Source organism: Melanerpes formicivorus, unplaced genomic scaffold (assembly GCF_026170545.1).
Source record: "Melanerpes formicivorus ecotype bairdi unplaced genomic scaffold, bMelFor1.0.p_v2 SCAF_49, whole genome shotgun sequence".
NCBI classification, from domain to species: domain Eukaryota; kingdom Metazoa; phylum Chordata; class Aves; order Piciformes; family Picidae; genus Melanerpes; species Melanerpes formicivorus.
Window position 1 is genome coordinate 3,427,520 of NW_027142401.1, and position 16,490 is coordinate 3,444,009.

The window sequence follows — 16,490 nt, forward strand, 5'->3', positions numbered from 1 at the left end:
TTATTAGCATGGTGTGTAGGCATCAGTCCTTCAGAGATATACTTCCTGTTTTTGTTAAAGATTTTCTGACAGACCCTAGGGACAGATCCCCCGCCCTGGGTTGTGGCTCTCAGGGAGATTGTACTTCTGCTGAATTAGAAATTGGAATACAAAAATTAAATCTTGAAACAATGTCTGTGAAACAGTGATGCAAGAATTCTAGTCAATCTCTTTAATTTTGCTGGGCATAACATCATTAAGCCAAATTGTTGTATTGAGATAAATATGTCATACCAAAGCCCATTTGTGTTTTCAGGATTGATAAAATTAAGTAGCCCACATTTTGTAATATCATGTCTAAAGAGATTGACACTGTATCAATAGGCAATTCTAGCTTGGATGTCTCTGTTGTTAGTTGCCAGACTACAAATTCTTGTAAAAATAATGTCCAAATTACATCATCAGCACATCAGAATTCAGTTGCTTTTCAGCTCATTACCATATTTATTTATTTTTTTTTTAAGAGGAGCTTTATTTTGTTTCCATGTTTGGAATAGGTGTTTTTATCAGTTATAGACCGAAATGCTCTTTAATGGAAATTCTTTTATTCTGAATTTGGATTTTCCCCTCATTTCCTGTATTATATAGCATTTACTGAGCATTGGAATTATATTTTTCTTTGTGTTTTACTGGGCAGCTTATGTACTCAAAGCATCACCTAAGTACCAATAACGCATTCTTGACTGAATAATGATGTACGTTGAATGTTACTTTTTTTGTCTTATAAATGGATGGCAATTTACACAGCTGTGGATGTGGGATGTTTCAATCCCAGACCATGTTGTAAGAAAAATTGAATGACAGTGAGCAAAACAGCAGTAATTATAAAACTAATTACTAAATGCTGATGATGCCCATAGGCTTTGCATAACTAAAATTAGAAAAGGAAATTGCTTTCGGCTTCAGAGAGGCAACATGCTAGTTATTTCACTGTTTCAGTCAAAATGGAACATGGTGTATAAAGTTCAATCAGGGAAAAAAACAACACATTAGTTTATGCACATATTTTTTTTTTTTATATACAGAAATGTTAAGGAATTAATCCTTTTTGTCTTTTAATGCGAATATATCTGTAACAGAAATCGAGGAAAGTATCGTGAAACTACTTGTTGAACATCTTTCTCTGTAGCTTTACAAGGGCTAATTTGTCATTGAATTATTTGAGCTTTGCTGTTTATAAACATCACTCTCCACCCCCCCATCCCCCCAAATCTTCCTATGTAAAGATAAAAATGGAAGTGTTTTCACAGTATCACCAAGGTTGGAAGAGACCTCAAAGATCATGGAGTCCAACCTGTCACCCAAGACCTACTAGACCGTGGCACTAAGTGCCACGTCCAGTCCCCTCTTGAACACCTCCAGGGATGATGACTCCACCACCTCCTTGGGCAGCCCATTCCAATGGCGAACAGCTCTCTCAGTGAAGAACTTTCTCCTCACCTCAAGCCTAAACTTCCCCTGGCACAGCTTGAGACTGTGTCCTCTTGTTCTGGTGCTGGTTGCTTGAGAGAAGAGAACAACTCCCTCCTGGCTACAATCCACCTTCAGGTAGTTGTAGAGAGCAATGAGGTCTCCCATCCCATAAGTGGTCATCTCATCCCATATGAAATAAAGATTTGGGATAAAACCTAGGAGGCTGGATTACAAAATTCCCTTGGTGGAGTTCCAAGTCCTATTATGTGTGTCTTGAGGGTACCTGAGGTTGTGGATGCCTCCTCCCTGGCGGTGTTCGAGGCCAGGTTGGATGAGGTCTTGAGCAGCTTAATCTAGTTGTGAGGCATTCCTGCCCATGGTGGGGAGGTTGGAGTAGATGATCTCTAAGATCCCTTCCAACCTAAGCCATTCTATGCTACATATATGTGTGTGTGTACATAAATATATATGCACAGGGACCATATTAATTTGTTACACATATATGTGTTTTCCCAGGGGAAAAAATAGCTAAGCTGAACCTTGATGACTCCTCTCAATATAGTCTATTTTAATGCGTTGTGTTCATGCCTCTATTACATATACAGTAGTGCATACATTAATGTATATCTGTGTTTAATTAGATACATACATGCATAAAATACTGAAATGGAGCTTGCATGAATTAATAGACATATTTAATGTGTCTTATATAGGAGTGCAATACATATTTCATGGTGGTTTTTTTTTTATCAGTACTGCATTTGTGCTTTTTCCTGCAGAAAGTAGGAAATCTCTTAGGTGTTCTTAGCACATTTAATTTAAAAATTCTTTTAAAAAAAGGGATTAAAACATTGATCAACTCATGAGCTACAAAGATATTAGTGATCTGAAGACAAAGTGGTGACAATTCAGGAGGCACACAAGGATTACTGCTTGTAAGACTCAGCTTAACGTTTACAATTTACGCTGTTGATTCATACAAAATTACATGGACGTTATGGGATTTATCCTCGGAATTCAGGGTGGAGGGTTTTGTGTTTGGTTGGGTTGTTGTGTGGTGGGTTTTGGTTTTTCTTTTAATTGCTCATTTTTCTTTCGCTTTTTATAGCTGAGGTGGGAAACATTTCGTCCTGTGTGTGTAACTGATAGATAGCACCTTCTCAAAGGTTTCTATTGAGTATGAGTATGAGTTTTTATCATGTAGAGGTACAGCCAGATTTAACAGCTGTTGGTAATGGTGTCTCAAAATGCCTAATACTAATTCTGTAATCTGACTCATTTTTAAGATTGTCTATCTTAAGAAATTTTCTGTGTTCAGAAAAATCCTTATTTAAACATTCATAAACGTTCTTAAATGTGGTAGAATCACAAAGTACATTTCAATATAGAAACAGTACTGTAAGACTTTTTCCTTATCTGGCCCATTGAGTCCTTTTTTATTTTATATCTTCCAATAAGTTTGTAGTAAGGCAGATAATCTGAAATAGAGGTGCCACAGAGAATAAAAGTTTGTTGCCTTTATCTGATTTTGTAGAATCAAACTCTGCAATTCTCATTTTGATAAAGTGTGTCCGCCCGCCCCCCCCTATTTAAAGACAAATTTCTGCTCAGTTGTCAGGAGCACTGTTTATAATATAGGCAGTTCCAATCCAGGTTTGTAAAAAAGACTCCAAATGGCCTTGAATATATAAAAAACCTAAAACTTTTCTCTTTTCTTATAGATTTGTACATTAACAGCAGTAGTATTACTAGTAGCATTACTTCTAACATTGAATTCTGATTTCGTTATCATCATTAAGTGATGATAGTGAATGGGATTGTCTTTACAAGGCACTCAAAACGGCAAGAAGTCCTGCTTAGAAGCAGGACACGGTTTTCTCAGAGTTTTCTGTCATGTTACACTTTAGCAATCTCCATTATGTGAAAAGAAACAATTTCTTTTCAGTACTTGAAGGATAGAATGCCTGACTGCTGTCAGAGCCTGTTGTTTTTAACATAAACATTACAGCTGTGTTTGCTTGGCAATATTTGGCCATTATCCAGTAAATCTGTGCTGGAACACTAAATTATCACCTTATGCCCTCCTCCATTGTGAGAAAGTGCTTTTGTCAATAAAACACTGCCTCTGTTTTTTCCCTTCTTTTTAGTTCTGCACATTCAGGAACTTTTTTGGTGCGTTTTGTTTAAAAGTTCCTGACTTGTGAATATCCTGACCAGGTAACCTCAAAGACATACAGAAATACTGGTGAAAGTCCATCCTTAATAGATTCAATTAAGAAATTTAGCCTTGACCCGACTTTATCTAAATGTTTCCAAGGTATTTAAGATTTTTAAAAGATTATCTGGCTATTGTACTATATTCTTAACAGATAAGAAGAGGCTTGTATCTTTGTGTCTTCTCCCTCTTTCAGACCTATCACATTGCATTGTACATGTACATAAAAACAAAAGGTGGTCAAAATGGATGAAAAGAGCAAACTCTACATAATAGCAGTTTTCATAAGTGCTAGCAAGTAGTCAAGACTTACATAACTGTCCCTAAGCTATATGGTAAGGTTTTTTCCCACAACTGTTTCAAGTTTATCTCCTTAACTCAGGATAGTCAGAGTTATATGCAGAAGAAACTGGGCTAGGATTTAATAATTGCTTATCTTCCCCCTTAACACTGCTAGCTGAAATTCAGCCTACAGTACATTGTGCAAGGGTGATTGTTTTTCTTCTGTGTCTATGTGAGGCTAAAGGAATTATTCTATGTTCTACCTGTCTTCCAGTGTTCTCAAAGGAGGGTTTTTCCCATATGCTGTCTTTTTCTAAAGGGTTTTCCTAGTCATTATTTCCAAAACCTTTCTACAGCTATTTTTTTTTTTGTCTTTGAAATACTTTTCAGTATCATAAATAACAAATCTTCTCAATTAAGAAGATCTGAATATGTGCTTAACATCAGGCATGTAAGCAGCTCTCTTGATTTAAAGAAGATTATTCATTTGCTTTGAGTTACTAATCTATTTAAAAGTCTTGCTAACTTGAGTCATAACAAAAAGGCAAAGCGTGGGTCTAACATTAGGTCAAGAATTACCTTCCTCAGCTTATTATTTTTTCAGTCTTTTCTGTTTGTGATCTTTTATCAATTTATCAGTCTCTATGACAGGATTATATGTGAGACAATTTGTATTCTATTTTCCCAGTCTCTTTTCATGAAATGCTAGATATGTTGATTTCCTGAACTCTGTTCTGCATTACGTTTATTGCGCTCCCTACATGGTGTTTTTAAGGACTTACAAGACTGATTTTAACCACATGCATTTAGATTGCAGAATTTGGGTTGAAATCATTGCAAAGACAACCAAAGCCTTTGTGAGTTAAATCTCTGAGCTGTTATCATTGTATGATAAATTCAGCTGATTTCTCCCTGTTCTGCGTTATTGGCACAAGGGAGTGCATCAAAGGTTTGTAGGAGAAATAAACTATGTCGTTATCTTAGAAAAGAAGCCTCTGTTTTTAGCCAACAAGACTGGGCCTAGTTTCTCTATGATCAGAGTATTATAAAGCTAGCAAAGAATAATTTATATCAGAGGTTCTGTGATGGAATGAAATGGAGCTCTTTTGAAGTATGATCTCTGAAAGCACAGCATGAAGCTCAAATAAAGTGAAGGACATTCGCTATTACAAGTAATGTCCTTAATAATCTTGTTAGTCTAGTCTCCCTCTGTACGAGACAAATGGAACATTATTGGCTTATGGGCTGTAGTAAATAATTTAGTTTCCAATATTCAGGCTGCTTTGACAGTAAATTAAAATGACATGAAAGGGGCTTGTTGAATAAAGAAAGTATCCAATCAAATTTAATTGGCATGACTAAGGCAGTAGAAATATGTTTTATAATTAAACTGTGTTGTCTTGGAGCTTTATAAGCTTGTATGAATCAAAATGTCAAAAAATTATTCTTTGATACTGTGCATTTAAAACTTTGCATGGTGAATAGTTTTCTTAAGCAAGGTTCTAGACATACATACTGATGCAACACGAAAACAGTTTTAAAGCGTTAAGTAAGTCTGGCTTTAGCATTTATCTACTGACCCAAGGTTTTTAAGTAAAAGATGAAAATAATTTTGCAGTCTGCTCATACTTGAAAAATCTGCCTTTTTATGCTAGTTTTAAATGGTCCAGTCTTTTATTGGGATAGAAACTCTGCAGGTTTTTTTTATCTATCATCATAATGCTGGATGGCTGAAATTGCTGCTAACAGGTGAAAGTGTAAAAGAAGGAAACAGATTGGAAGGAGCAAAAAAAGGGAAGATAAACTAGGTGGCAAACTAACAAATAGTTTTCTTTTACCAAGGCATATCTTTAAATGGTTCCTATTTTAGAGTTCATGTATATTAACCAAATATTACCAAATATTCATTTTTGAGTTCTTATTTACTCATCTTTCTGCCAATGTAGTTGCAGAAAATGTATATTGTGCATTTTAATTGTAAAAAGAGAAGATATTTCTGTGGTTCCAAGACAGTACCTACAGAAATTTGCACATTCGTGATCATTCTTTTGTTGTTATATTCAGTGCCCCCCAATGATACTTCATTCTCTTAAAGAAAAAACAACCAAACAAACATACAGCTTGTCTGTCTATTCAATAAAACTACTTTTAAAAATCAAATAAACCTCAAGCAACATAGACAGGTTTACTAGTGAAAAAGTCTTCTGCTTGAGCCTCGTCTTCTGCTTGAACCTCGTCTTCTGGAAATTAGGGAGAGATGACTTCTCTCCTTTGTTAAGAATGTTGTTTAAGTTACTACAGTCTGATGTGCTTGCATAAATGGATGCTAGTATTCTCAAAGTGCTTAAAGCACAAGAGGAAAATACATAGATATAGAAGTTGAAATGAATAAGAGAATTGAACTTTTGTTTATAACCCTAGCCACATGAGCACGTGCACCTTGGCCTCGTGAGCACACGCACCCCATCCTGCAGTGCCAGATGCTCTGGTTTCAGAGATAGCTGTTCAAGCTCATAAAAACTATTACATGTGCTATGAAAAAAAAAAGGTTACAATCTATTGTGGACCTCATCTTTTGCAAGAAAAAATGTTTTTCTTTCTTTTTGATGTGTAGCAAATGGATGTCCAATTGCTTGTCCTGTAACCTATTCCAGTCATAGGTAAGTGGGTAAAAATTTCCAACTTTTAGGTGATGGAACTGCAGGTGAAGGGAAGTAAATAATCTCATTAAGCATCTGGAAGCCTCGTATTTTGTGAAAGGAGAATGCAGAGCTGAAGAGGGAAAGTCTGCCTTAAATTTCTACTTATGACAAATCTGCACTTGTCTTCTGAGCGCTGAGTTCCTTCATACTTCTAGTGTCTCACATTAGAGCCTTGTGTAAAGATTTTGAGAGTTAAGTGCAAAATTTCCTCAAATGCCTTTCACCCTTCCTCATTTTAGGCTACTTTCTCAACCTGCTGATTAATCAGAACTTCACCAGCAGTGACAGTTTAATCATGGATGGTTTATGTCATGCCAACTAGATTCAAGCGGATAAGCCCTCCGTTGTAGGTGATGAATCTTAGTGAAACTCCAGCTGGGGCACTTGTGCTCTTCTAGCTCTTTCATATTTACATCAGCATGAATATGGAATACTTTCACTGAAAATTAGTGAAATACTGTGAGAAGTTCATGGACTAGCTAATACTGGCAATCTGGATCTCATCTCTATGCTGAGACTTCTGATAGCCAAAATTCTTTTCAGTGGTCTTTCAGGAATGATCAACCATCAAGCAAAATCCGGGTTCTGTGACACTAATGGCCAATTATGGCCAGACCTTCCATTGCCAAAGAAAATAGAAAACTATGTTCAGTGGGTCAAGTTTTCAAGGATTCTACTTCAGATTTTTTTTTATAAAATTATTGCTATTTTTTAAATGATATCTCAAGGTTGCCTGGCAAGCCAAATTGATGCTTTTTCTTCTCCCCTGAAAATCCTTTTTTGTGTGGTGTCTGGTTTCTGCAAGAATAAGGTTTCTGAATGATTCTTCAAAGCAAAGAACATATTGTGTTGCATCTGCTTGTGTCAGCATAAATTCCACTGATTTTGCTTTAACTGGCCTTGAAGAAAATATGGTGGAAAACAGTGAGGATTTCATAATTGCTGGTTACATTTTTTTTTGTTCTAGTTACATTGATTCCATCCTTCTGTAGTTTTACACTGATATTTGCCGTTTTCTTTTTGTTTATTATATCTTGTCTGCTAGACTAAGCACTCTTTTTTTGTGTGTACCAATTTGAATTTAGAAGAGAATTAGAATCGAATAGAATTAACCAGGTTGGCAAAGACCTTCGAGATCATCGAGTCCAACCTAACACCCAATACCATCGTTTTTATATTCTCTCTCCACCCCCCCCATACAAATTTTGTAGAATGAGATAGACTCAAGATTTAGACCACATTAATTTTACAGTGTTTACAAATTGCACAAAACTTAAGAAAAAGAAATAATAAGGAAAAAAGGTAAATGTTATTTTGGTCATTCATTGCCATTTCTCCCCTCTTCCCCTCACTTCATTTTGACAGATCCCAAACTGTGGGTTTTTTTCCCATCTTTGGCACTGAAGAAATGTAATTGTATTTGATTAGAATGCAAACAGACTTTTTCTCAAGCTCTTACAGAAGACAGTGATGTGTTTAGATTTACTTTTTGACATATTGGTGAAGTCTCATGTAGGGAAGTCAGAGATTTCCTTGCTGTATGTCATGATTGGATGGAGTTACTTTTTTACAATATTTTTGGATTTATTTATTGCATGGTGGAGATTGTAATGAATTCCCAAATGAAAGAGAAGTTAGAGAAAACCAGATCTATCTCCATAAGTGTAATACTTTCTTGACTGTTCAGCCTGAAGAAGAGAAGACTCGGGGGACACCTCATAGCAGCCTTCCAGGCGGCTACAAGAAGGCTGGAGAGGGACAGTCTATGAAGGTCTGTAGTGATAGGATGGGCGGCAGTGGTTTGAAATTAGAGAAGAGTAGACTGAGGTTGGACATTAGGAGGAAGTCCTTTACCATGAGGGCAGTGGAATACTTGGACAGATTGCCCAAGGAGGCAGTTGAGGCTCCATCCCTCAAGATACTTAAGGTCAGGCTCAAAAGGATTTTGAGCAACCTGATCTAATGGAGGACATCCCTGCTCACTGCTGGGGGTTGGACTAGGTGGCTTTTAGAGGTCCCTTCCAACCAAAATAATTCTCAGATTTTATGACCTACTTTACCAATTTATAAACAAAACAAAACCAAAATATTAGGGTGCAAAATTGTATTTTTATATTGTGCTTTAGTTTACCAGGCAACCTCCTTAGTTTTGAGTGCCTTTTTTTGTTTTGAAGACTGGAGCATATCCAGTCAATACAGAGTAATGCTTGAGCTGTGAGTAATACAGAGTCAATACTCTGGGGTGCTGGTGGATGAGAAGCTCAACATGAGCTCTCAATGTGCAGTTGCAGCCCGGTAAGCTAATCAGATCCTGGGCTGCATCAAGAGAAGTGTGGCCAGCGGGTCAAGGGAGGTGATCCTCCCCCTCTACTCAGCTCTGGTGAGACCCCACCTGGAGTACTGCATCCAGTTCTGGAGCCCCTAGTACAAGAGGGTTATGGACATGCTGGAAGGTGTCCAGAGAAGGCTCATGAGGATGATCAGAGGGCTGGAGCACCTCTCCTATGAGGACAGACTGAAGGAGCTGGGGCTGTTCAGTCTGGAGAAGGCTCCGAGGGGACCTAATTGTGGCCTTCCAGTATCTGAAGGGGGCCTACAAGAAGGCTGGGGAAGGACTTCTCAGGATCTCAGGTAGTGATAGGACTAGGGGGAATGGAATGAAGCTGGAGGTGGGGAGATTTAGGCTGGAGGTGAGGAGGAGATTCTTCACCATGAGAGTGGTGAAGCCTTGGAATGGGTTGTCCAGGGAGGTGGTTGAGGCCCCGTCTGTGGAGGTGTTATAAGACCAGGCTGGATGAGGCACTGGCCAGCCTGATCTAGTGTGGGGTGTCCCTGCCCTGCCCATGGCAAGGGGGTTGTAACTAGATGATCCTTGTGGTCCCTTCCAACCCTGACTGATACTATGAATACAGAGTAATGCTTGAGCTATATTATATGAAAAAAAATCACCTTATGTGATTGATTTTTACAGACTAAAAGTCACAGTGATACAATTCCCTACCTTTTCACAGTAACACTTGCATGAACTTAGGAGTCTCATAAGAGGAAATCCATTCCTAGAGGCAACCTAACTTGGTATTTCTTTGTTAGTGCGCTGTGTGTTATTGGGGAGATACGTAGTCCATCTTGTTTAGCTAAGACAATGCTAACTTGGGTACTATACCCAAGTTCTTATAAACATCTTAGTGGTGTTTTATGGCTTGGTGAACAAAATGTTAAACCTTTTTAAAACTTTAGCAAAATATTTTGACTATTTTTGTTTGTTGTTTGGTGTGTTTTTTTTAATTCTTCACTAACCTCATGCAGAACATGTTTATTTTTCTTCACTGAAATTCGTCATCCATTATTTCACATAGATGAAATATGAGAGTAAAAATACTAGATTTTTTTTTAAAGGCTTTTGTGTAGACTCAGGAGAGTCTTTCCTGCAATATCTAACTGAAAAGGTAATGAACTGTAAAATATGTTGGAATGATTGGGGATTAAAAATCTCTGGTGTGTAGTGACAGTACAATTATATTCCCCAGCAAAGGTTTCATATATTAAGTGTAATAAATAAAACTTCCTTCTTTTTTTTTTTAACTGTGATTGGTTGTCACCACTGTAATGATAGCTTTGACCTTCTTCCACTTCAAATGTCGTTAGCCTGTGACCAGCTAGTCAGGATGCTATAGAAAGAATTGGGATGAGTGTGCAGGAAACCAGCCATTGAAGCAAAAAAAATAAAGGGAATATTGGAGCACAGAAGACTATGTTGTAACTTTGGGGGTCGTCTTGTTTTCTGTCTTGCAACATGGTGATTTATCTTAAGACATTCTTGATTCTAGCCACTAGAGCTATCCATTTAGCTTTAACACATCTGATTAGCATTTTTAACATTCAGATTTATGTGGGCTTATAACATGTTGCTCTTGCTAGTCAAAAAAATAAGCATCCCTGATCATCAGTTTGTTGAAACCAACTAGAAGAGTGCAAAATGCTCTCCAGTTTCTTTCAAATGATGGAACAGTCAGATAGAGGAACATAAATTTCCCTTTATTAATAAATTTGGATTGTGCATTACCAGGTGCCTCTGTTTTAACATTTTTAAAGCTACTTTACAGTGTAAATACTATAGAAGTATTGAAATACTACTTACTAGCCATAGTTCTTCGTCAAAATTATGTCTTCCATTTTCCTTTCCCTCCTGCACTCGGTGTCTGACTGGGCCATCAGGTAAGCAGCTGTTTTGATTGCTGACCGGTTTGGCTCTTTGCTGTGCTGTTCCTATATGCAATAACTAAGTCTTTACTCTTCCTGGGACTTGTAAGCATCAGCCCTACAAAGAGTTTAGCTTCTCACGGCTCAGGGAACAAGGAGTACAGCCCATTTCAGTGTTGCAGCTCTGGGATCTGTACAGCAACTTCCCTTATAAACTCATTTTTAGAGGTAGTAATTTGTCTTAAAGGAAACCCTGCCAGGCAGCAAGGCACATAAAAATCTGTGCATTTGTGCTAATATTTGTCAGACTTTGTAAATATTATTGCTTTAACTACCCTGTGCAATTACACAGCAGTGTGTCATTCAGCATTAATGATCTTGTGAACAACTGTATTAGTATCTAAAGCCATCAAAATAATGATATTTCTACTCACTTAATGGGCATTTCTTATATGACCAGTTACAAGAAATGGGAGCTCACTTGCCCTGAATTTATCTGAACCTTGAGATGGGAGAACTGAAAACTCCTTCACTTTATGAGAACTTTTGATTAGGGTTTGGGTAGGTAGATAATGAAAGAGTGAGACATTGAAATGTGCCTAAATAACATGCTGTTACAAGCCTTATGATAGATCTGTGTTTGACTTAACAGCTTTTGGAACCTAATAAAAAGAACTTAATTGACAATTTCTTGAAATTGCTAAGAAAACCTAGTGATGTTGGTAGGGTATAATAAGGAGTTTTCTCATCACTGTCTTCAAGATTGAGCCTATACAAAAAAAAAAGGATTTATCTCTGTGGTAACTCTAAGTAATTGATATACAGACAAGGTTTGGTTCCAATTTGCCAGCAATAAAGTTGTAATAGGGTTTTCTCTGCAATTTTAGCCTTAATGTGCTCATTCCAAAGAGCGGTATTTTTCCAAGCGAACAAATAACATCAGTAAAGCTTACGATCAGTAATAGCCCCACACTGATGCTCGCATTAAACTTGTTAAATCAATTCACTAGACACTTTCTGAGTGGACTGTCTGTTTACTTTGACTTCCACCCTGTGAGGCTTAGCCATCAGTTACATTTATTTTGAATGATCTTTACATTAGAAATCTGTAATTGTTCGGGCTTGATTGTGGTTACAAATCTGCCTTACATTTTTTGCAGCTTAATTTTTGTGACTTCTGTTGGGTTTTTTCCCCCCACACACACCTTTAGTTGTCTGAAGGATATGGATACTTAGCGGCACACAGTAGAATGCATTGTATGTTTAGCCTTATCCAAATCTTAAATGAGCGCTTTGCTACATAATTATGGTGGCTTCTCTTGGTAGTTGTATATATTTCATATTGCTGTTTACTGAAGGTACCAATCCACTGTGTGCAGTATTGTTCTTCTAGGATAAAAAAAAATTAACATATAAATAATGTAGGATTACAGTATTTTGAAATAATTAGCAGAACGTGGTAAGTACTAAATGATTTATTAAAGATGTAATTTAGGCAGATTTGCTGCATAAGATATTAGAGTGCAAAAAGCCATACTGCACTCTGCAAGGAGTCGTTTTGTAGATGGTTAATCTGCCAGCTAGACTGCATTTTTCAACCAGAGCAAACCTGGTGTGCTACTACTGCACACTGCCTTTTGTCAGTAAACACAAAGACAAATCTGAAGTAATCAATCTTTCTTATCAGTAGCATTCAGTATGTTTACCTTTCTTTTATTTTATTATTTGGCTCTGCAAAACTAGACATAACATAAAACAAAATGTAGGAGTTTAAAAGTTTATTTATCTGGTAGCTAAGTACACACTTTAAAAGGCAGCACAAAACCAAAATAATGGCATTGCCTGCTGCATGCATTACAGAATCACAGAACGTTAGGTCACACAGGAATGTGTCCAGGTGGGTGTTCACAGAAATCACAGAAACATTCAGGTTGGAGAAGACCCTCACGATCAGCAGTAACCCTATGCTATGAAGGCCATCCTTAAACCGTATCCTCAAGCACCATATCCAAACAGCCTTTAAACACATTCAGGATTGGTGACTCAACCACTTCTATGGGCATCCTATTTGAATGCCTGACCACTCTTTCCCTGAATTTTTTTTTTCCTAGTGTCCAGTCTAAACCTACCCAGTTGCACCTTGAGGCTGTTCCCTCTTGTTCTGTCACTAGATACCTGTGAGAAGAGACCAGCATCAGCCTCTTCACATCGCCCCTTCAGGTAGTTGTAGAGAGCGATGAGGTCCCCCTTCAGCTGCCCCTCTTTCAAATGTCTCCAGAGAAGAAAGCTCCACAGCTTCTGGGCAGAGCCCATTCCAGTGTTTTGTCACCTTCACAGTGAAAAAATTTTTCCTTGTCCCCATTGTCCCTTGTCCTACCGCTGAAAATGTTTTGGAAAGAACTGAGGTCCTGCACAAAAAATGGGTTGTGGATAAGAGGGAGTTATTGGATGAGGAAGCCCTATCCCACTTTTGTAGTTAAAAGCTGCATGGAGTGTTATGTTTATCTACCATTTTGACACACTCCCAAGGCTGAATCCCACATATGTAGGACATTGAAGATAAACCTGCTCTCTATGAAATGTTACAGCTGCCCCTTACATGCATCACTTCCCATCCTGGTGAAAACAATTCTGTATTTTTCCCTTAAGTAAAAGTAAGTTTTCATAATGGACATGTGTTATGCTTTTTGAAATGATAGCCAGCTTGATTATAAAAATCCTCAGACAAGGTTTGGATTTTTTTAACCTTGTTTCTCATATATTCATATTTTAGCTATCTAATTTTTACTTGTTTTTAAGGAGGTAATTCAGTGTAACTGGAAGTGGGGATGTAGAGGTGAAATGTCTCCTCTTCTCCAGAATGTGCCAGAAGTCTGTAAATAGATAATACTGCAGAATCATGAAGATACAGGAAGAATGAGAAATAGAATTTTGTGTACATATAAGTAGTTCATCCAACCCAGCCATTTTCTTGTTTCATTTAAAATCCCAGAATCATTGGAAGGGACCTCCAAAGGTCGAGGGACAGGTGGCTCAGTTGGTAGTGCACAAGACCCTTAATGGGAAGGTCGTCAGTTCAGGACTGCAGTGGGCAGTGGTGTCCTCTCTACTCTAGTCAGGAGGTCTGTGGTGACAGGTTGGACTCGATGATCTTTGAGGTCCCTTCCAACCTCAGGAGTACTGAATACTGAACCTCTCTGCAGTGGGGAGGGACATATTCCACTAAATCAGGTTGCTCCTTGTTGAGCAATATCTTGAAGGATGGGGCCTCAACTACCTCTCTGGACAACCTGTTCAAGTGTTTCACCACCCTCATGGTAAAGAAATTTAAATTATATCATTTTACATTGGAAGAATCCACAACCTCTCCCTCTGTTTCCTCCCCCCTCTTTCCTTACCCCCACTATATAGGAAGACACAAACATCTTCCACCCCTTCCAGCCCCTACATCAGTCACCCTAGAGTAATCATGTCTCTCTGTTTTGTGCAGAGCAGAAACTCCAGGAGAATACTCTCCAGAAAAACAGAGTAAACTATGTATAATAGAAAATCTTCTTAACACTGAGTTTGGTATCTTCAATAGAAAGTAAGAAGCATACAGTCTTAGTGAATGTTGTTTGTTTCAAGTGTGAATTGGCCATTTTTGAATATAGAAGGTGGGGAAAAGTAAGGCAATGTCTTGTCATTCTTCCCTCTACCTCTTTCTATTGCACAGCTGCAACTGAAGTAAATTGCAAATGATTAGAAAAGATGTTGAAATTGTAAGAAGCTTTAGTGATGGCTAGAAGACTTGTATTAGTTTAATTAGGGTGGAATAATAACGATTTACATGGGCTCTGTCCTGTTAGATCACAATTGAGTGACATTTACAGTATGTTGAGGCATCTCAAGAGCCACTTGAACATTGGAGCATTTTTAATGTGCTTGTACTATCTCTTCCCTTTATGTGGAAACTGGCATATGTAGTATCTCTGCCATAATACCTTTCACCCAGTCTTGGGCTCAAGAATCCGGAGTGGTCAGGAATCAAAACAGGGATGACTCCGTCTCTCAGGGGCTACAGTAGGTGAATCAATGGCACTGGATGCAAGCAGATGACAAAGAACCATCCTTCCCCAGCCTGTGCCTGGAAGCATCTGGGAATATGGTACAAATTAGTGTGCCACCACCAACTTCATGAGCAATACAAATGACAGTGCTCTAAATATTTTATGCAGCTAATTACTTTCCTAATCTGTATGCTACTGTAACTTCAATCTTCACAGTTTGCGGTTCTTCATGCTCGTACTTCCTAGGTCGAGGAGCTAGGAGGGCATATTTTGAATAGGTTGGTAATAGATTGATCAGCAACTTTATATTACATAAAAAAAAAGGAGGAATTTTAGTATTGTAAGCACTGTGGCAAAGCAATTCACCCTTATTTGGAAGATGTCCCTTGTACACTAGAAGAGGTCTTGCAGTGCTTTCAGACTTGCCTGATTTATTTCTTTATTTAGTTATGTATTATGCAGTAATAGAATAGAATAGACTTTTGAGATGATCAGGTCCAATTTATCACCCAACACATTCTTATCAACACCATCTTATCAACTAAACCATGGCACCAACTACCTCATCCAGTCTCTTCTTAAACACTTCCAGTGATGGTGGCTCCACCACCTCCCTGGGCAGCCCATTCTAATGGCCAATCACTCTCTCTGTGAAGAACTTCTTCCTAACATCCAGCCTAAACCTCCCCTGGTGCATCCAATAAGATCTCCTCTGAGCCTCCTCCTCTCCAGGCTAAGCAACCCCAGCTCCCTCAGCCTCTCCTCAGAGGGCTTGTGTTCCAAGCCCCTCACCAGTTGTGTTGCCCTTATTTATGGCTAGATCTCTCTTCTGCATTCAAATCTGAATCTTACTTGTATGTACAATACTCACATGCTATCAAGCAAAACTTTCAGGTGGGTTTCGGAAGTATTTCAGAATTATTGGAATTATTTCAGAATTATTTGGAAGTATTTCAGAATATAAATGAATAGGAAGTCTCTCTTTGATATGGAGGAGACTTGATGGGGTGCTTGGTGCCATGGTTTAGTTGTTTAGGTGGGTTGGATTGGTTGATGGGTTGCATGCGATGATCTTGAAGGTCTCTTCCAACCTGGTCTGGTCTATTCTATTCTATTCTATTCTATTCTATTCTATTCTATTCTATTCTATTCTATTCTATTCTATTCTATTCTATTCCTTCTCTTTCATGTTCTCCTGTAATACCAAAAATATCCGCATCTTAGTCCATTTCACTAAAATTATTTTCCCTACTAATTGAGTATTTTAACTAAGTCCAGTGAATGATGCCAAAGACATCAAAGCAGATATTCTATTCTAAATAATGATAGTTTATTTTTATCTGTCTGTAAAGAGAGAGTGGCTTTTTTGAGGGGTGGTACTTCATCCAAAAAACCCCAAAAAACCAACAAATCATGAGCAAGTTATGTGTTTTGTTACTGGCAGGTACTTTTTGTTTTATCTTCCAGTGGAAATTTCTCTGCCCAAAGATGATTCCTGGGCAGAAGTGGTCAACAAGCTGGTAGTATTGAGGCACTTCAATTGCATTACCCAACAGCATACAGGGAAATGATACAGTCAACATCACAGCC

The 16,490-nt window shown here is 38.0% G+C and overlaps 1 protein-coding gene across 1 annotated transcript in view; it reads left to right on the plus strand.

Moving 5' to 3' along the window:
- Window positions 1–16,490, plus strand: part of NPAS3 (neuronal PAS domain protein 3) — a 658,723-nt gene that overhangs the window by 217,401 nt on the left and 424,832 nt on the right. The window lies entirely within an intron of this gene.